The sequence below is a fragment of the Oncorhynchus mykiss genome, chromosome 21, assembly GCF_057628025.1.
Source record: "Oncorhynchus mykiss isolate SJ-2025 chromosome 21, ASM5762802v1, whole genome shotgun sequence".
In the NCBI taxonomy this organism is placed as follows: domain Eukaryota; kingdom Metazoa; phylum Chordata; class Actinopteri; order Salmoniformes; family Salmonidae; genus Oncorhynchus; species Oncorhynchus mykiss.
The window spans coordinates 35827102-35848229 of record NC_143042.1 but is presented as its reverse complement, the minus strand read 5'-3'; the positions used below and the strand labels follow the sequence as shown (position 1 = coordinate 35848229).

General features: G+C 42.5%; 4 non-coding genes across 4 annotated transcripts; all 4 read right to left on the bottom strand.

Annotated features, from left to right (window-relative positions):
- Positions 1 to 4094: 4094 nt before the first annotated feature.
- Positions 4095 to 4168, bottom strand: trnan-guu (transfer RNA asparagine (anticodon GUU)). Its single transcript has one exon. It is a non-coding gene; the product is annotated as a tRNA-Asn (tRNA).
- Positions 4169 to 7850: 3682 nt separating this feature from the next.
- trnan-guu (transfer RNA asparagine (anticodon GUU)) lies at positions 7851 to 7924 on the bottom strand. The gene has a single exon. It is a non-coding gene; the product is annotated as a tRNA-Asn (tRNA).
- Positions 7925 to 15935: 8011 nt separating this feature from the next.
- On the bottom strand, positions 15936 to 16009 carry trnan-guu (transfer RNA asparagine (anticodon GUU)). The gene has a single exon. It is a non-coding gene; the product is annotated as a tRNA-Asn (tRNA).
- A 4833-nt stretch (positions 16010 to 20842) lies between these two features.
- On the bottom strand, positions 20843 to 20916 carry trnan-guu (transfer RNA asparagine (anticodon GUU)). The gene has a single exon. It is a non-coding gene; the product is annotated as a tRNA-Asn (tRNA).
- Between the last annotated feature and the right edge of the window lie 212 nt (positions 20917 to 21128).

Below are 21128 nucleotides of genomic sequence, written 5' to 3'. Positions count from 1 at the left end.
CCTGGGTGGGCTCAAATCACCAACTTTTAAATGAACAGTCTAACGCGCCAACAAATTGCACCACAGAGACGTGTGGTTATACTGACCCTCAGCAGGCCAAAGTCTCATGGAAGCTCACGCCAAGTCAGGAAGGGTCAGTTCACATCTCCACAATCTGAAAAATGTCATCCCTGGGTGGTGTCAAAGCACCAACCTTTAGATTGACAGTCAAACACGCTAACTGATTGCACGAGAGAGGCTTGTGTTGGCATTGACCCTCAGCACGGCAATATAACAGGAATCTCATAACAGGTACAGGACGTCACATCGACATCATGGAGCACAACAAACTGAAAACTGTCATCCCTGGGTGGGCTTGAACCACAAACCTTTAGATTAACAGTCTAACGCGCTAACCAATTGCGCCACAGAGACTTGTGGTGTATTTAATCCTGATGCTAGATCGCTGGCCATTCGTGCTCTCATCCAACTGAACATGGAGTTTACGAAACAACAACACTTTGTTCCAATGGTTGTGTTAACGTGCATCGAAAGTGCAGCAACATTTTCAAGGAAGTAGCCCTGTAGTTTTCTAATGTTTGTTAGCTGTTTGAATGGCCTTAAAAGGGCAAAGATGTAGCGCAATGTTCGTCAGCGCAACATTATATTAAAAGGCATCTGGCAGGAGTAAATTCAGCCACAATCACAAATATATTATGATAAATATATATTTTAAACAACTGCATTTTCACAAATGTAATATATAATCGCCAAGCCCATTCAAAAATAATTAGGGGACTGACTCCGGAAGAATGATGAAGTGGCTAGTCACTTTCATGGCGTATAGGCATACATTTACACACAAACACACTGGACCAACATTGTCCTTCTCGCGAGATAAATATAAATAATATGTTTTTTCATACCAGATTGACATCATTTACGTTGTCATACTAGCCAGATGAATAAGAATAAATTATATGTTCCTTGGAGAACACAGAATGATCAAGCTATTGAGTAACAGAAGATCAGAGACCATTGACAGCAATTTTACCAGTAGGTATAGTAAGTTGTCATCTTTCATGTTCAACAACACACCAATCACATGTTACAACAGGAAACACAGCAGGTCAAAAGCAAGCTTACTGTAAGGCCAGGAAGGTCTTCCATATCACTAGAAATAGAAAGACAGCATCCCTGGGTGGGCTCAAATCACCAACTTTTAAATGAACAGTCTAACGCGCCAACAAATTGCACCACAGAGACTTGTGGTTATACTGACCCTCAGCAGGCCAAAGTCTCATGGAAGCTCACGCCAAGTCAGGAAGGGTCAGTTCACATCTCCACAATCTGAAAAATGTCATCCCTGGGTGGTGTCAAAGCACCAACCTTTAGATTGACAGTCAAACACGCTAACTGATTGCACGAGAGAGGCTTGTGTTGGCATTGACCCTCAGCACGGCAATTTAACAGGAATCTCATAACAGGTACGTCACATCGACATCATGGAGCACAACAAACTGAAAACTGTCATCCCTGGGTGGGCTCGAACCACCAACCTCTAGATTAACAGTCTAACGCAGTAACCAATTGCGCCACAGAGACTTGTGGTGTATTTAATACTGACGCTAGATCGCTGGCCATTTGTGCTCTCATCCAACTGAACATGGAGTTTACGAAACAAATCAAATCAAAATCAAATCAAATTTTATTTGTCACATACACATGGTTAGCAGATGTTAGTGCGAGTGTAGCGAAATGCTTGTGCTTCTAGTTCCGACAATGCAGTAATAACAAGTAATCTAACTAACAATTCCAAAACTACTGTCTTGTACACAGTGTAAGGGGATAAAGAATATGTACATAAGGATATATGAATGAGTGATGGTACAGAGCAGCATAGGCAAGATACAGTAGATGGTATCGAGTACAGTATGTACAAATGAGATGAGTATGTAAACAAAGTGGCATAGTATAGTATAAAGTGGCTAGTGATACATGTATTACATAAGGATACCGTCGATGATATAGAGTACAGTATATACGTATGCATATGAGATGAATAATGTAGGGTAAGTAACATTTATATAAGGTAGCATTGTTTAAAGTGGCTAGTGATATATTTACGTAATTTCCCATCAATTCCCATTATTAAAGTGGCTGGAGTTGAGTCAGTGTCAGTGTTAGTGGTGGCTGTTTAACAGTCTGATGGCCTTGAGATAGAAGCTGTTTTTCAGTCTCTCGGTCCCAGCTTTGATGCACCTGTACTGACCTCGCCTTCTGGATGATAGCGGGGTGAACAGGCAGTGGCTCGGGTGGTTGATGTCCTTGATGATCTTTATGGCCTTCCTGTGACATCGGGTGGTGTAGGTGTCCTGGAGGGCAGGTAGTTTGCCCCCGGTGATGCGTTGTGCAGACCTCACTACCCTCTGGAGAGCCTTACGGTTGAGGGCGGTGCAGTTGCCATACCAGGCGGTGATACAGCCCGCCAGTATGCTCTCGATTGTGCATCTGTAGAAGTTTGTGAGTGCTTTTGGTGACAAGCCGAATTTCTTCAGCCTCCTGAGGTTGAAGAGGCGCTGCTGCGCCTTCTTCACGATGCTGTCTGTGTGAGTGGACCAATTCAGTTTGTCTGTGATGTGTATGCCGAGGAACTTAAAACTTGCTACCCTCTCCACTACTGTTCCATCGATGTGGATAGGGGGGTGTTCCCTCTGCTGTTTCCTGAAGTCCACAATCATCTCCTTAGTTTTGTTGACGTTGAGTGTGAGGTTATTTTCCTGACACCACACTCCGAGGGCCCTCACCTCCTCCCTGTAGGCCGTCTCATCGTTGTTGGTAATCAAGCCTACCACTGTTGTGTCGTCCGCAAACTTGATGATTGAGTTGGAGGCGTGCGTGGCCACGCAGTCGTGGGTGAACAGGGAGTACAGGAGAGGGCTCAGAACGCACCCTTGTGGGGCCCCAGTGTTGAGGATCAGCGGGGAGGAGATGTTGTTGCCTACCCTCACCACCTGGGGGCGGCCCGTCAGGAAGTCCAGTACCCAGTTGCACAGGGCGGGGTCGAGACCCAGGGTCTCGAGCTTGATGACGAGCTTGGAGGGTACTTTGTTCCAATGGTTGTGTTAAAGTGCATCGAAAGTGCAGCAACATTTTCAAGGAAGTAGCCCTGTAGTTTTCTAATGTTTGTTAGCTTTTTGAATGGCCTTAAAAGGGCAAAGATGTAGCGCAATGTTCGTCAGCGCAACATTATATTAAAAGGCATCTGGCAAGAGTAAATTCAGCCACAATCACAAATATATTATGATAAATATATATTTTAAACAACTGCATTTTCACAAATGTAATATATAATCGCCAAGCCCATTCAAAAATAATTAGGGGACTGACTCCGGAAGAATGATGAAGTGGCTAGTCACTTTTATGGCGTATAGGCATACATTTACACACAAACACACTGGACCAACATTGTCCTTCTCGCGAGATAAGTATAAATAATACGTTTTTTCATACCAGATTGACATCATTTACGTTGTCATACTAGCCAGATTAATAAGAATAAATTATATGTTCCTTGGAGAACACAGAATGATCAAGCTATTGAGTAACAGAAGATCAGAGACCATTGACAGCCATTTTACCAGTAGGTATAGTAAGTTGTCATCTTTCATGTTCAACAACACACCAATCACATGTTACAACAGGAAACACAGCAGGTCAAAAGCAAGCTTACTGTAAGGCCAGGAAGGTCTTCCATATCACTAGAAATAGAAAGACAGCATCCCTGGGTGGGCTCAAATCACCAACTTTTAAATGAACAGTCTAACGCGCCAACAAATTGCACCACAGAGACTTGTGGTTATACTGACCCTCAGCAGGCCAAAGTCTCATGGAAGCTCACGCCAAGTCAGGAAGGGGGACTTCACAATCTGAAAAATGTCATCCCTGGGTGGTGTCAAAGCACCAATCTTTAGATTGACAGTCAAACACACTAACTGATTGCACGAGAGAGGCTTGTGTTGGCATTGACCCTCAGCACGGCAATTTAACAGGAATCTCATAACAGGTACAGGACGTCACATCGACATCATGGAGCACAACAAACTGAAAACTGTCGTCCCTGGGTGGGCTCGAACCACCAACCTTTAGATTAACAGTCTAACGCGCTAACCAATTGCGCCACAGAGACTTGTGGTGTAATTAACACTGACGCTAGATCGCTGGCCATTTGTGCTCTCATCCAACTGAACATGGAGTTTACGAAACAACAACACTTTGTTCCAATGGTTGTGTTAACGTGCATCGAAAGTGCAGCAACATTTTCAAGGAAGTAGCCCTGTAGTTTTCTAATGTTTGTTAGCTGTTTGAATGGCCTTAAAAGGGCAAAGATGTAGCGCAATGTTCGTCAGCGCAACATTATATTAAAAGGCATCTGGCAGGAGTAAATTCAGCCACAATCACAAATATATTATGATAAATATATATTTTAAACAACTGCATTTTCACAAATGTAATACATAATCGCCAAGCCCATTCAAAAATAATTAGGGGACTGACTCCGGAAGAATGATGAAGTGGCTAGTCACTTTCATGGCGTATAGGCATACATTTACACACAAACACACTGGACCAACATTGTCCTTCTCGCGAGATAAATATACATAATACGTTTTTTCATACCAGATTGACATCATTTACATTGTCATACTAGCCAGATTAATAAGAATAAATGATATGTTCCTTGGAGAACACAGAATGATCAAGCTATTGAGTAACAGAAGATCAGAGACCATTGACAGCCATTTTACCAGTAGGTATAGTAACTTGTCATCTTTCATGTTCAACAACACACCAATCACATGTTACAACAGGAAACACAGCAGGTCAAAAGCAAGCTTACTGTAAGGCCAGGAAGGTCTTCCATATCACTAGAAATAGAAAGACAGCATCCCTGGGTGGGCTCAAATCACCAACTTTTAAATGAACAGTCTAACGCGCCAACAAATTGCACCACAGAGACTTGTGGTTATACTGACCCTCAGCAGGCCAAAGTCTCATGGAAGCTCACGCCAAGTCAGGAAGGGTCAGTTCACATCTCCACAATCTGAAAAATGTCATCCCTGGGTGGTGTCAAAGCACCAACCTTTAGATTGACAGTCAAACACGCTAACTGATTGCACGAGAGAGGCTTGTGTTGGCATTGACCCTCAGCACGGCAATTTAACAGGAATCTCATAACAGGTACGTCACATCGACATCATGGAGCACAACAAACTGAAAACTGTCATCCCTGGGTGGGCTCGAACCACCAACCTTTAGATTAACAGTCTAACGCAGTAACCAATTGCACCACAGAGACTTGTGGTGTATTTAATACTGACGCTAGATCGCTGGCCATTTGTGCTCTCATCCAACTGAACATGGAGTTTACGAAACAAATCAAATCAAAATCAAATCAAATTTTATTTGTCACATACACATGGTTAGCAGATGTTAGTGCGAGTGTAGCGAAATGCTTGTGCTTCTAGTTCCGACAATGCAGTAATAACAAGTAATCTAACTAACAATTCCAAAACTACTGTCTTGTACACAGTGTAAGGGGATAAAGAATATGTACATAAGGATATATGAATGAGTGATGGTACAGAGCAGCATAGGCAAGATACAGTAGATGGTATCGAGTACAGTATGTACAAATGAGATGAGTATGTAAACAAAGTGGCATAGTATAGTATAAAGTGGCTAGTGATACATGTATTACATAAGGATACCGTCCATGATATAGAGTACAGTATATACGTATGCATATGAGATGAATAATGTAGGGTAAGTAACATTTATATAAGGTAGCATTGTTTAAAGTGGCTAGTGATATATTTACGTCATTTCCCATCAATTCCCATTATTAAAGTGGCTGGAGTTGAGTCAGTGTCAGTGTTAGTGGTGGCTGTTTAACAGTCTGATGGCCTTGAGATAGAAGCTGTTTTTCAGTCTCTCGGTCCCAGCTTTGATGCACCTGTACTGACCTCGCCTTCTGGATGATAGCGGGGTGAACAGGCAGTGGCTCGGGTGGTTGATGTCCTTGATGATCTTTATGGCCTTCCTGTGACATCGGGTGGTGTAGGTGTCCTGGAGGGCAGGTAGTTTGCCCCCGGTGATGCGTTGTGCAGACCTCACTACCCTCTGGAGAGCCTTACGGTTGAGGGCGGTGCAGTTGCCATACCAGGCGGTGATACAGCCCGCCAGTATGCTCTCGATTGTGCATCTGTAGAAGTTTGTGAGTGCTTTTGGTGACAAGCCAAATTTCTTCAGCCTCCTGAGGTTGAAGAGGCGCTGCTGCGCCTTCTTCACGATGCTGTCTGTGTGAGTGGACCAATTCAGTTTGTCTGTGATGTGTATGCCGAGGAACTTAAAACTTGCTACCCTCTCCACTACTGTTCCATCGATGTGGATAGGGGGGTGTTCCCTCTGCTGTTTCCTGAAGTCCACAATCATCTCCTTAGTTTTGTTGACGTTGAGTGTGAGGTTATTTTCCTGACACCACACTCCGAGGGCCCTCACCTCCTCCCTGTAGGCCGTCTCATCGTTGTTGGTAATCAAGCCTACCACTGTTGTGTCGTCCGCAAACTTGATGATTGAGTTGGAGGCGTGCGTGGCCACGCAGTCGTGGGTGAACAGGGAGTACAGGAGAGGGCTCAGAACGCACCCTTGTGGGGCCCCAGTGTTGAGGATCAGCGGGGAGGAGATGTTGTTGCCTACCCTCACCACCTGGGGGCGGCCCGTCAGGAAGTCCAGTACCCAGTTGCACAGGGCGGGGTCGAGACCCAGGGTCTCGAGCTTGATGACGAGCTTGGAGGGTACTTTGTTCCAATGGTTGTGTTAAAGTGCATCGAAAGTGCAGCAACATTTTCAAGGAAGTAGCCCTGTAGTTTTCTAATGTTTGTTAGCTTTTTGAATGGCCTTAAAAGGGCAAAGATGTAGCGCAATGTTCGTCAGCGCAACATTATATTAAAAGGCATCTGGCAGGAGTAAATTCAGCCACAATCACAAATATATTATGATAAATATATATTTTAAACAACTGCATTTTCACAAATGTAATATATAATCGCCAAGCCCATTCAAAAATAATTAGGGGACTGACTCCGGAAGAATGATGAAGTGGCTAGTCACTTTTATGGCGTATAGGCATACATTTACACACAAACACACTGGACCAACATTGTCCTTCTCGCGAGATAAGTATAAATAATATGTTTTTTCATACCAGATTGACATCATTTACGTTGTCATACTAGCCAGATTAATAAGAATAAATTATATGTTCCTTGGAGAACACAGAATGATCAAGCTATTGAGTAACAGAAGATCAGAGACCATTGACAGCCATTTTACCAGTAGGTATAGTAAGTTGTCATCTTTCATGTTCAACAACACACCAATCACATGTTACAACAGGAAACACAGCAGGTCAAAAGCAAGCTTACTGTAAGGCCAGGAAGGTCTTCCATATCACTAGAAATAGAAAGACAGCATCCCTGGGTGGGCTCAAATCACCAACTTTTAAATGAACAGTCTAACGCGCCAACAAATTGCACCACAGAGACTTGTGGTTATACTGGTCCCCTCAGCAGGCCAAAGTCTCATGGAAGCTCACGCCAAGTCAGGAAGGGGGACTTCACAATCTGAAAAATGTCATCCCTGGGTGGTGTCAAAGCACCAATCTTTAGATTGACAGTCAAACACACTAACTGATTGCACGAGAGAGGCTTGTGTTGGCATTGACCCTCAGCACGGCAATTTAACAGGAATCTCATAACAGGTACAGGACGTCACATCGACATCATGGAGCACAACAAACTGAAAACTGTCGTCCCTGGGTGGGCTCGAACCACCAACCTTTAGATTAACAGTCTAACGCGCTAACCAATTGCGCCACAGAGACTTGTGGTGTATTTAACACTGACGCTAGATCGCTGGCCATTTGTGCTCTCATCCAACTGAACATGGAGTTTACGAAACAACAACACTTTGTTCCAATGGTTGTGTTAACGTGCATCGAAAGTGCAGCAACATTTTCAAGGAAGTAGCCCTGTAGTTTTCTAATGTTTGTTAGCTGTTTGAATGGCCTTAAAAGGGCAAAGATGTAGCGCAATGTTCGTCAGCGCAACATTATATTAAAAGGCATCTGGCAGGAGTAAATTCAGCCACAATCACAAATATATTATGATAAATATATATTTTAAACAACTGCATTTTCACAAATGTAATACATAATCGCCAAGCCCATTCAAAAATAATTAGGGGACTGACTCCGGAAGAATGATGAAGTGGCTAGTCACTTTCATGGCGTATAGGCATACATTTACACACAAACACACTGGACCAACATTGTCCTTCTCGCGAGATAAATATACATAATACGTTTTTTCATACCAGATTGACATCATTTACATTGTCATACTAGCCAGATTAATAAGAATAAATGATATGTTCCTTGGAGAACACAGAATGATCAAGCTATTGAGTAACAGAAGATCAGAGACCATTGACAGCCATTTTACCAGTAGGTATAGTAACTTGTCATCTTTCATGTTCAACAACACACCAATCACATGTTACAACAGGAAACACAGCAGGTCAAAAGCAAGCTTACTGTAAGGCCAGGAAGGTCTTCCATATCACTAGAAATAGAAAGACAGCATCCCTGGGTGGGCTCAAATCACCAACTTTTTTTTAAATGAACAGTCTAACGCGCCAACAAATTGCACCACAGAGACTTGTGGTTATACTGACCCTCAGCAGGCCAAAGTCTCATGGAAGCTCACGCCAAGTCAGGAAGGGTCAGTTCACATCTCCACAATCTGAAAAATGTCATCCCTGGGTGGTGTCAAAGCACCAACCTTTAGATTGACAGTCAAACACGCTAACTGATTGCACGAGAGAGGCTTGTGTTGGCATTGACCCTCAGCACGGCAATTTAACAGGAATCTCATAACAGGTACAGGACGTCACATCGACATCATGGAGCACAATAAACTGAAAACTGTCATCCCTGGGGTGGGCTCAAACCACCAACCTTTAGATTAACAGCCTAACGCGCTAACCAATTGCGCCACAGAGACTTGTGGTGTAATTAATACTGACGCTAGATTGCTGGCCATTTGTGCTCTCATCCAACTGAACATGGAGTTTACGAAACAACAACACTTTGTTCCAATGGTTGTGTTAACGTGCATCGAAAGTGCAGCAACATTTTCAAGGAAGTAGCCCTGTAGTTTTCTAATGTTTGTTAGCTGTTTGAATGGCCTTAAAAGGGCAAAGATGTAGCGCAATGTTCGTCAGCGCAACATTATATTAAAAGGCATCTGGCAGGAGTAAATTCAGCCACAATCACAAATATATTATGATAAATATATATTTTAAACAACTGCATTTTCACAAATGTAATATATAATCGCCAAGCCCATTCAAAAATAATTAGGGGACTGACTCCGGAAGAATGATGAAGTGGCTAGTCACTTTCATGGCGTATAGGCATACATTTACACACAAACACACTGGACCAACATTGTCCATCTCGCGAGATAAATATAAATAATACGTTTTTTCATACCAGATTGACATCATTTACGTTGTCATACTAGCCAGATTAATAAGAATCAATTATATGTTCCTTGGAGAACACAGAATGATCAAGCTATTGAGTAACAGAAGATCAGAGACCATTGACAGCCATTTTACCAGTAGGTATAGTAAGTTGTCATCTTTCATGTTCAACAACACACCAATCACATGTTACAACAGGAAACACAGCAGGTCAAAAGCAAGCTTACTGTAAGGCCAGGAAGGTCTTCCATATCACTAGAAATAGAAAGACAGCATCCCTGGGTGGGCTCAAATCACCAACTTTTAAATGAACAGTCTAACGCGCCAACAAATTGCAGCACAGAGACTTGTGGTTATACTGACCCTCAGCAGGCCAAAGTCTCATGGAAGCTCACGCCAAGTCAGGAAGGGTCAGTTCACATCTCCACAATCTGAAAAATGTCATCCCTGGGTGGTGTCAAAGCACCACTGATTGCACGAGAGAGGCTTGTGTTGACATTGACCCTCAGCACGGCAATTTAACAGGAATCTCATAACAGGTACAGGACGTCACATCGACATCATGGAGCACAACAAACTGAAAACTGTCGTCCCTGGGTAGGCTCAAACCACCAACCTTTAGATTAACAGCCTAACGCGCTAACCAATTGCGCCACAGAGACTTGTGATGTATTTAATACTGACGCTAGATCGCTGGCCATTTGTACTCTCATCCAACTGAACATGGAGTTTACGAAACAACAACACTTTGTTCCAATGGTTGTGTTAACGTGCATCGAAAGTGCAGCAACATTTTCAAGGAAGTAGCCCTGTAGTTTTCTAATGTTTGTTAGCTGTTTGAATGGCCTTAAAAGGGCAAAGATGTAGCGCAATGTTCGTCAGCGCAACATTATATTAAAAGGCATCTGGCAGGAGTAAATTCAGCCACAATCACAAATATATTATGATAAATATATATTTTAAACAACTGCATTTTCACAAATGTAATATATAATCGCCAAGCCCATTCAAAAATAATTAGGGGACTGACTCCGGAAGAATGATGAAGTGGCTAGTCACTTTCATGGCGTATAGGCATACATTTACACACAAACACACTGGACCAACATTGTCCATCTCGCGAGATAAATATAAATAATACGTTTTTTCATACCAGATTGACATCATTTACGTTGTCATACTAGCCAGATTAATAAGAATCAATTATATGTTCCTTGGAGAACACAGAATGATCAAGCTATTGAGTAACAGAAGATCAGAGACCATTGACAGCCATTTTACCAGTAGGTATAGTAAGTTGTCATCTTTCATGTTCAACAACACACCAATCACATGTTACAACAGGAAACACAGCAGGTCAAAAGCAAGCTTACTGTAAGGCCAGGAAGGTCTTCCATATCACTAGAAATAGAAAGACAGCATCCCTGGGTGGGCTCAAATCACCAACTTTTAAATGAACAGTCTAACGCGCCAACAAATTGCACCACAGAGACTTGTGGTTATACTGACCCTCAGCAGGCCAAAGTCTCATGGAAGCTCACGCCAAGTCAGGAAGGGTCAGTTCACATCTCCACAATCTGAAAAATGTCATCCCTGGGTGGTGTCAAAGCACCACTGATTGCACGAGAGAGGCTTGTGTTGACATTGACCCTCAGCACGGCAATTTAACAGGAATCTCATAACAGGTACAGGACGTCACATCGACATCATGGAGCACAACAAACTGAAAACTGTCGTCCCTGGGTAGGCTCAAACCACCAACCTTTAGATTAACAGCCTAACGCGCTAACCAATTGCGCCACAGAGACTTGTGATGTATTTAATACTGACGCTAGATCGCTGGCCATTTGTACTCTCATCCAACTGAACATGGAGTTTACGAAACAACAACACTTTGTTCCAATGGTTGTGTTAACGTGCATCGAAAGTGCAGCAACATTTTCAAGGAAGTAGCCCTGTAGTTTTCTAATGTTTGTTAGCTGTTTGAATGGCCTTAAAAGGGCAAAGATGTAGCGCAATGTTCGTCAGCGCAACATTATATTAAAAGGCATCTGGCAGGAGTAAATTCAGCCACAATCACAAATATATTATGATAAATATATATTTTAAACAACTGCATTTTCACAAATGTAATATATAATCGCCAAGCCCATTCAAAAATAATTAGGGGACTGACTCCGGAAGAATGATGAAGTGGCTAGTCACTTTCATGGCGTATAGGCATACATTTACACACAAACACACTGGACCAACATTGTCCTTCTCGCGAGATAAATATAAATAATATGTTTTTTCATACCAGATTGACATCATTTACGTTGTCATACTAGCCAGATTAATAAGAATAAATGATATGTTCCTTGGAGAACACAGAATGATCAAGCTATTGAGTAACAGAAGATCAGAGACCATTGACAGCCATTTTACCAGTAGGTATAGTAACTTGTCATCTTTCATGTTCAACAACACACCAATCACATGTTACAACAGGAAACACAGCAGGTCAAAAGCAAGCTTACTGTAAGGCCAGGAAGGTCTTCCATATCACTAGAAATAGAAAGACAGCATCCCTGGGTGGGCTCAAATCACCAACTTTTAAATGAACAGTCTAACGCGCCAACAAATTGCACCACAGAGACTTGTGGTTATACTGACCCTCAGCAGGCCAAAGTCTCATGGAAGCTCACGCCAAGTCAGGAAGGGTCAGTTCACATCTCCACAATCTGAAAAATGTCATCCCTGGGTGGTGTCAAAGCACCACTGATTGCACGAGAGAGGCTTGTGTTGACATTGACCCTCAGCACGGCAATTTAACAGGAATCTCATAACAGGTACAGGACGTCACATCGACATCATGGAGCACAACAAACTGAAAACTGTCGTCCCTGGGTAGGCTCAAACCACCAACCTTTAGATTAACAGCCTAACGCGCTAACCAATTGCGCCACAGAGACTTGTGATGTATTTAATACTGACGCTAGATCGCTGGCCATTTGTACTCTCATCCAACTGAACATGGAGTTTACGAAACAACAACACTTTGTTCCAATGGTTGTGTTAACGTGCATCGAAAGTGCAGCAACATTTTCAAGGAAGTAGCCCTGTAGTTTTCTAATGTTTGTTAGCTGTTTGAATGGCCTTAAAAGGGCAAAGATGTAGCGCAATGTTCGTCAGCGCAACATTATATTAAAAGGCATCTGGCAGGAGTAAATTCAGCCACAATCACAAATATATTATGATAAATATATATTTTAAACAACTGCATTTTCACAAATGTAATATATAATCGCCAAGCCCATTCAAAAATAATTAGGGGACTGACTCCGGAAGAATGATGAAGTGGCTAGTCACTTTCATGGCGTATAGGCATACATTTACACACAAACACACTGGACCAACATTGTCCATCTCGCGAGATAAATATAAATAATACGTTTTTTCATACCAGATTGACATCATTTACGTTGTCATACTAGCCAGATTAATAGGAATCAATTATATGTTCCTTGGAGAACACAGAATGATCAAGCTATTGAGTAACAGAAGATCAGAGACCATTGACAGCCATTTTACCAGTAGGTATAGTAAGTTGTCATCTTTCATGTTCAACAACACACCAATCACATGTTACAACAGGAAACACAGCAGGTCAAAAGCAAGCTTACTGTAAGGCCAGGAAGGTCTTCCATATCACTAGAAATAGAAAGACAGCATCCCTGGGTGGGCTCAAATCACCAACTTTTAAATGAACAGTCTAACGCGCCAACAAATTGCAGCACAGAGACTTGTGGTTATACTGACCCTCAGCAGGCCAAAGTCTCATGGAAGCTCACGCCAAGTCAGGAAGGGTCAGTTCACATCTCCACAATCTGAAAAATGTCATCCCTGGGTGGTGTCAAAGCACCACTGATTGCACGAGAGAGGCTTGTGTTGACATTGACCCTCAGCACGGCAATTTAACAGGAATCTCATAACAGGTACAGGACGTCACATCGACATCATGGAGCACAACAAACTGAAAACTGTCGTCCCTGGGTAGGCTCAAACCACCAACCTTTAGATTAACAGCCTAACGCGCTAACCAATTGCGCCACAGAGACTTGTGATGTATTTAATACTGACGCTAGATCGCTGGCCATTTGTACTCTCATCCAACTGAACATGGAGTTTACGAAACAACAACACTTTGTTCCAATGGTTGTGTTAACGTGCATCGAAAGTGCAGCAACATTTTCAAGGAAGTAGCCCTGTAGTTTTCTAATGTTTGTTAGCTGTTTGAATGGCCTTAAAAGGGCAAAGATGTAGCGCAATGTTCGTCAGCGCAACATTATATTAAAAGGCATCTGGCAGGAGTAAATTCAGCCACAATCACAAATATATTATGATAAATATATATTTTAAACAACTGCATTTTCACAAATGTAATATATAATCGCCAAGCCCATTCAAAAATAATTAGGGGACTGACTCCGGAAGAATGATGAAGTGGCTAGTCACTTTCATGGCGTATAGGCATACATTTACACACAAACACACTGGACCAACATTGTCCTTCTCGCGAGATAAATATAAATAATATGTTTTTTCATACCAGATTGACATCATTTACGTTGTCATACTAGCCAGATTAATAAGAATAAATGATATGTTCCTTGGAGAACACAGAATGATCAAGCTATTGAGTAACAGAAGATCAGAGACCATTGACAGCCATTTTACCAGTAGGTATAGTAACTTGTCATCTTTCATGTTCAACAACACACCAATCACATGTTACAACAGGAAACACAGCAGGTCAAAAGCAAGCTTACTGTAAGGCCAGGAAGGTCTTCCATATCACTAGAAATAGAAAGACAGCATCCCTGGGTGGGCTCAAATCACCAACTTTTAAATGAACAGTCTAACGCGCCAACAAATTGCACCACAGAGACTTGTGGTTATACTGACCCTCAGCAGGCCAAAGTCTCATGGAAGCTCACGCCAAGTCAGGAAGGGTCAGTTCACATCTCCACAATCTGAAAAATGTCATCCCTGGGTGGTGTCAAAGCACCACTGATTGCACGAGAGAGGCTTGTGTTGACATTGACCCTCAGCACGGCAATTTAACAGGAATCTCATAACAGGTACAGGACGTCACATCGACATCATGGAGCACAACAAACTGAAAACTGTCGTCCCTGGGTAGGCTCAAACCACCAACCTTTAGATTAACAGCCTAACGCGCTAACCAATTGCGCCACAGAGACTTGTGATGTATTTAATACTGACGCTAGATCGCTGGCCATTTGTACTCTCATCCAACTGAACATGGAGTTTACGAAACAACAACACTTTGTTCCAATGGTTGTGTTAACGTGCATCGAAAGTGCAGCAACATTTTCAAGGAAGTAGCCCTGTAGTTTTCTAATGTTTGTTAGCTGTTTGAATGGCCTTAAAAGGGCAAAGATGTAGCGCAATGTTCGTCAGCGCAACATTATATTAAAAGGCATCTGGCAGGAGTAAATTCAGCCACAATCACAAATATATTATGATAAATATATATTTTAAACAACTGCATTTTCACAAATGTAATATATAATCGCCAAGCCCATTCAAAAATAATTAGGGGACTGACTCCGGAAGAATGATGAAGTGGCTAGTCACTTTCATGGCGTATAGGCATACATTTACACACAAACACACTGGACCAACATTGTCCTTCTCGCGAGATAAATATAAATAATATGTTTTTTCATACCAGATTGACATCATTTACGTTGTCATACTAGCCAGATTAATAAGAATAAATGATATGTTCCTTGGAGAACACAGAATGATCAAGCTATTGAGTAACAGAAGATCAGAGACCATTGACAGCCATTTTACCAGTAGGTATAGTAAGTTGTCATCTTTCATGTTCAACAACACACCAATCACATGTTACAACAGGAAACACAGCAGGTCAAAAGCAAGCTTACTGTAAGGCCAGGAAGGTCTTCCATATCACTAGAAATAGAAAGACAGCATCCCTGGGTGGGCTCAAATCACCAACTTTTAAATGAACAGTCTAACGCGCCAACAAATTGCACCACAGAGACTTGTGGTTATACTGACCCTCAGCAGGCCAAAGTCTCATGGAAGCTCACGCCAAGTCACGAAGGGTCAGTTCACATCTCCACAATCTGAAAAATGTCATCCCTGGGTGGTGTCAAAGCACCAACCTTTAGATTGACAGTCAAACACACTAACTGATTGCACGAGAGAGGCTTGTGTTGGCATTGACCCTCAGCACGGCAATTTAACAGGAATCTCATAACAGGTACAGGACGTCACATCGACATCATGGAGCACAACAAACTGAAAACTGTCGTCCCTGGGTGGGCTTGAACCACCAACCTTTAGATTAACAGTCTAACGCGCTAACCAATTGCGCCACAGAGACTTGTGGTGTATTTAATCCTGACGCTAGATCACTGGCCATTCGTGCTCTCATCCAACTGAACATGGAGTTTACGAAACAACAACACTTTGTTCCAATGGTTGTGTTAACGTGCATCGAAAGTGCAGCAACATTTTCAAGGAAGTAGCCCTGTAGTTTTCTAATGTTTGTTAGCTGTTTGAATGGCCTTAAAAGGGCAAAGATGTAGCGCAATGTTCGTCAGCGCAACATTATATTAAAAGGCATCTGGCAGGAGTAAATTCAGCCACAATCACAAATATATTATGATAAATATATATTTTAAACAACTGCATTTTCACAAATGTAATAAATAATCGCCAAGCCCATTCAAAAATAATTAGGGGACTGACTCCGGAAGAATGATGAAGTGGCTAGTCACTTTCATGGCGTATAGGCATACATTTACACACAAACACACTGGACCAACATTGTCCTTCTCGCGAGATAAATATAAATAATATGTTTTTTCATACCAGATTGACATCATTTACGTTGTCATACTAGCCAGATTAATAAGAATAAATTATATGTTCCTTGGAGAACACAGAATGATCAAGCTATTGAGTAACAGAAGATCAGAGACCATTGACAGCCATTTTACCAGTAGGTATAGTAAGTTGTCATCTTTCATGTTCAACAACACACCAATCACATGTTACAACAGGAAACACAGCAGGTCAAAAGCAAGCTTACTGTAAGGCCAGGAAGGTCTTCCATATCACTAGAAATAGAAAGACAGCATCCCTGGGTGGGCTCAAATCACCAACTTTTAAATGAACAGTCTAACGCGCCAACAAATTGCACCACAGAGACTTGTGGTTATACTGACCCTCAGCAAGCCAAAGTCTCATGGAAGCTCACGCCAAGTCAGGAAGGGGGACTTCACAATCTGAAAAATGTCATGCCTGGGTGGTGTCAAAGCACCAACCTTTAGATTGACAGTCAAACACACTAACTGATTGCACGAGAGAGGCTTGTGTTGGCATTGACCCTCAGCACGGCAATTTAACAGGAATCCCATAACAGGTACAGGACGTCACATCGACCACAACAAACTGAAAACTGTCGTCCCTGGGTGGGCTCGAACCACCAACATTTAGATTAACAGTCTAACGCGCTAACCAATTGCGCCACAGAGACTTGTGGTGTATTTAATACTGATGCTAGATCGCTGGCCATTTGTACTCTCATCCAACTGAACATGGAGTTTACGAAACAACAACACTTTGTTCCAATGGTTGTGTTAACGTGCATCGAAAGTGCAGCAACATTTTCAAGGAAGTAGCCCTGTAGTTTTCTAATGTTTGTTAGCTTTTTGAATGGCCTTAAAAGGGAAAAGATGTAGCGCAATGTTCGTCAGCGCAACATTATATTAAAAGGCATCTGGCAGGAGTAAATTCAGCCACAATCACAAATATATTATGATAAATATATATTTTAAACAACTGCATTTTCACAAATGTAATATATAATCGCCAAGCCCATTCAAAAATAATTAGGGGACTGACTCCGGAAGAATGATGAAGTGGCTAGTCACTTTCATGGCGTATAGGCATACATTTACACACAAACACACTGGACCAACATTGTCCTTCTCGCGAGATAAATATAAATAATATGTTTTTTCATACCAGATTGACATCATTTACATTGTCATACTAGCCAGATGAATAAGAATAAATTATATGTTCCTTGGAGAACACAGAATGATCAAGCTATTGAGTAACAGAAGATCAGAGACCATTGACAGCCATTTTACCAGTAGGTATAGTAAGTTGTCATCTTTCATGTTCAACAACACACCAATCACATGTTACAACAGGAAACACAGCAGGTCAAAAGCAAGCTTACTGTAAGGCCAGGAAGGTCTTCCATATCACTAGAAATAGAAAGACAGCATCCCTGGGTGGGCTCAAATCACCAACTTTTAAATGAACAGTCTAACGCGCCAACAAATTGCACCACAGAGTCTTGTGGTTATACTGACCCTCAGCAGGCCAAAGTCTCATGGAAGCTCACGCCAAGTCAGGAAGGGTCAGTTCACATCTCCACAATCTGAAAAATGTCATCCCTGGGTGGTGTCAAAGCACCAACCTTTAACCAACGCTAACTGATTGCACGAGAGAGGCTTGTGTTGGCATTGACCCTCAGCACGGCAATTTAACAGGAATCTCATAACAGGTACAGGACGTCACATCGACATCATGGAGCACAACAAACTGAAAACTGTCATCCCTGGGTGGGCTCGAACCACCAACCTTTAGATTAACAGTCTAACGCAGTAACCAATTGCGCCACAGAGACTTGTGGTGTATTTAATACTGACGCTAGATCGCTGGCCATTTGTGCTCTCATCCAACTGAACATGGAGTTTACGAAACAAATCAAATCAAAATCAAATCAAATTTTATTTGTCACATACACATGGTTAGCAGATGTTAGTGCGAGTGTAGCGAAATGCTTGTGCTTCTAGTTCCGACAATGCAGTAATAACAAGTAATCTAACTAACAATTCCAAAACTACTGTCTTGTACACAGTGTAAGGGGATAAAGAATATGTACATAAGGATATATGAATGAGTGATGGTACAGAGCAGCATAGGCAAGATACAGTAGATGGTATCGAGTACAGTATGTACAAATGAGATGAGTATGTAAACAAAGTGGCATAGTATAGTATAAAGTGGCTAGTGATACATGTATTACATAAGGATACCGTCGATGATATAGAGTACAGTATATACGTATGCATATGAGATGAATAATGTAGGGTAAGTAACATTTATATAAGGTAGCATTGTTTAAAGTGGCTAGTGATATATTTACGTCATTTCCCATCAATTCCCATTATTAAAGTGGCTGGAGTTGAGTCAGTGTCAGTGTTAGTGGTGGCTGTTTAACAGTCTGATGGCCTTGAGATAGAAGCTGTTTTTCAGTCTCTCGGTCCCAGCTTTGATGCACCTGTACTGACCTCGCCTTCTGGATGATAGCGGGGTGAACAGGCAGTGGCTCGGGTGGTTGATGTCCTTGATGATCTTTATGGCCTTCCTGTGACATCGGGTGGTGTAGGTGTCCTGGAGGGCAGGTAGTTTGCCCCCGGTGATGCGTTGTGCAGACCTCACTACCCTCTGGAGAGCCTTACGGTTGAGGGCGGTGCAGTTGCCATACCAGGCGGTGATACAGCCCGCCAGTATGCTCTCGATTGTGCATCTGTAGAAGTTTGTGAGTGCTTTTGGTGACAAGCCGAATTTCTTCAGCCTCCTGAGGTTGAAGAGGCGCTGCTGCGCCTTCTTCACGATGCTGTCTGTGTGAGTGGACCAATTCAGTTTGTCTGTGATGTGTATGCCGAGGAACTTAAAACTTGCTACCCTCTCCACTACTGTTCCATCGATGTGGATAGGGGGGTGTTCCCTCTGCTGTTTCCTGAAGTCCACAATCATCTCCTTAGTTTTGTTGACGTTGAGTGTGAGGTTATTTTCCTGACACCACACTCCGAGGGCCCTCACCTCCTCCCTGTAGGCCGTCTCATCGTTGTTGGTAATCAAGCCTACCACTGTTGTGTCGTCCGCAAACTTGATGATTGAGTTGGAGGCGTGCGTGGCCACGCAGTCGTGGGTGAACAGGGAGTACAGGAGAGGGCTCAGAACGCACCCTTGTGGGGCCCCAGTGTTGAGGATCAGCGGGGAGGAGATGTTGTTGCCTACCCTCACCACCTGGGGGCGGCCCGTCAGGAAGTCCAGTACCCAGTTGCACAGGGCGGGGTCGAGACCCAGGGTCTCGAGCTTGATGACGAGCTTGGAGGGTACTTTGTTCCAATGGTTGTGTTAAAGTGCATCGAAAGTGCAGCAACATTTTCAAGGAAGTAGCCCTGTAGTTTTCTAATGTTTGTTAGCTTTTTGAATGGCCTTAAAAGGGCAAAGATGTAGCGCAATGTTCGTCAGCGCAACATTATATTAAAAGGCATCTGGCAGGAGTAAATTCAGCCACAATCACAAATATATTATGATAAATATATATTTTAAACAACTGCATTTTCACAAATGTAATATATAATCTCCAAGCCCATTCAAAAATAATTAGGGGACTGACTCCGGAAGAATGATGAAGTGGCTAGTCACTTTTATGGCGTATAGGCATACATTTACACACAAACACACTGGACCAACATTGTCCTTCTCGCGAGATAAATATAAATAATACGTTTTTTCATACCAGATTGACATCATTTACGTTGTCATACTAGCCAGATTAATAAGAATAAATTATATGTTCCTTGGAGAACACAGAATGATCAAGCTATTGAGTAACAGAAGATCAGAGACCATTGACAGCCATTTTACCAGTAGGTATAGTAACTTGTCATCTTTCATGTTCAACAACACACCAATCACATGTTACAACAGGAAACACAGCAGGTCAAAAGCAAGCTTACTGTAAGGCCAGGAAGGTCTTCCATATCACTAGAAATAGAAAGACAGCATCCCTGGGTGGGCTCAAATCACCAACTTTTAAATGAACAGTCTAACGCGCCAACAAATTGCACCACAGAGACTTGTGGTTATACTGACCCTCAGCAGGCAAAAAGTCTCATGGAAGCTCACGCCAAGTCAGGAAGGGGGACTTCACAATCTGAAAAATGTCATCCCTGGGTGGTGTCAAAGCACCAACCTTTAGATTGACAGTCAAACACACTAACTGATTGCACGAGAGAGGCTTGTGTTGGCATTGACCCTCAGCACGGCAATTTAACAGGAATCTCATAACAGGTACAGGACGTCACATCGACATCATGGAGCACAACAAACTGAAAACTGTCGTCCCTGGGTGGGCTCGAACCACCAACCTTTAGATTAACAGTCTAACGCGCTAACCAATTGCGCCACAGAGACTTGTGGTGTACTTAACACTGACGCTAGATCGCTGGCCATTTGTGCTCTCATCCAACTGAACATGGAGTTTACGAAACAACAACACTTTGTTCCAATGGTTGTGTTAACGTGCATCGAAAGTGCAGCAACATTTTCAAGGAAGTAGCCCTGTAGTTTTCTAATGTTTGTTAGCTGTTTGAATGGCCTTAAAAGGGCAAAGATGTAGCGCAATG